General features: G+C 34.2%; 1 protein-coding gene across 1 annotated transcript in view; it reads right to left on the reverse strand.

Annotated features, from left to right (window-relative positions):
* Nucleotides 1-1,225, reverse strand: part of LOC107096018 (zinc finger protein GLI2-like) — a 75,443-nt gene that overhangs the window by 10,654 nt on the left and 63,564 nt on the right. The gene's annotated exons all lie outside the window — the stretch shown is intronic.

Below are 1,225 nucleotides of genomic sequence, written 5' to 3' on the forward strand. Positions count from 1 at the left end.
GATGATTTCAGAATAAATATAAAAGCAGAACTGGAGTTTCTCTAAAGTCATCAGGGAGGCTTTCCAGCAAAGATCAGAGGCGGATCATCGAGTGATTAGAGACGTTCTAATATTTGATTTGTTCTGATGTTTAGCCCTTTATAGGGAAAGTTTGTGTTTTTGATCCATTGCATACCCCTAATTCTTTTCTTTTTCGACAATAATGTCTTAATATTACGAGAATAAAGTCATATAATTATGAGAACAAAGTCGTAAAGTTACGAGAATAAAGCTGTAACATTACTAGAGTAATGTCAGGGTCCCTGTGTGTCAGTGAGGCGAGTGATGCATCTCTCTCATAGAGGATCTTTGGGGAGAACCTGGGCAACCTATAAAGGTGAAGATAATCTTTCTCATCAGAGTGCCGAGCTTTAAAGATCAGCAGAGCGTCACTCAGTGATGGTTTATCGTGTTGTTGATGTTGTTTCATAGCTTCCTAGTCTCTTGCTTCCTTCCAGTATTTTCACTGATCTTTATTGGTGTTTGTTTGCTTTTTTTGTATTTTTGCCTCTTGTCCCCTTGGACTTTCATTGAATCATCGATAACTCATCTGTGCATTTGGGTCCTCAAAACCTCCCAACCTGACAAATAAAGTAATAAAATTACGAGAATAAAGTTAACATTTATATTTAGGTTTATAAATTAAAAGGTGCCAGTATCAGCATTAATGCCTCTAAGGCAGGGGTCTGCAACCTTTCATATCCAAAGAATCATTTTGCTTTGAGTATGACCAAGTCAAAGTTTTTTAGAGCCGCAAAATATAACATGACTTAAAAAAAATATATATATATATATTTTTTTATTAGCTGGTAAAGGAAATTTATGTATTTTTAGCTTGTAAAATAATATTAAAACACATAATTTCCACCCTAATTCAAAGAAAGATGCTCTAAAAACATATTTCTGGTTATTTTAATATCATTCTTTTCCATCTTATTAAAAAAAATAAAGCTTTTAATTCTGGTATTTATTAGAGTACATTATTTAGCTCTTTATATACATCTTAAGAGCCGCCGGAGAGGATCCAAGGAGCCACATGTGGCTCTGGAGCCTCAGGTTGCAAACCTCTGCTGTAAGGTGATGTTATACCCAAAACAAAATTGTTTTTTGTTGGATTCCAGTAACACTAATGGCTTAAAATTTTGATTTTAAGTATTTCACTGAGTGCCCTGTACATAGTTAATCA

Source organism: Cyprinodon variegatus, unplaced genomic scaffold, assembly GCF_000732505.1.
Source record: "Cyprinodon variegatus isolate N-32 unplaced genomic scaffold, C_variegatus-1.0 Scaffold592, whole genome shotgun sequence".
NCBI classification, from domain to species: Eukaryota; Metazoa; Chordata; class Actinopteri; order Cyprinodontiformes; family Cyprinodontidae; genus Cyprinodon; species Cyprinodon variegatus.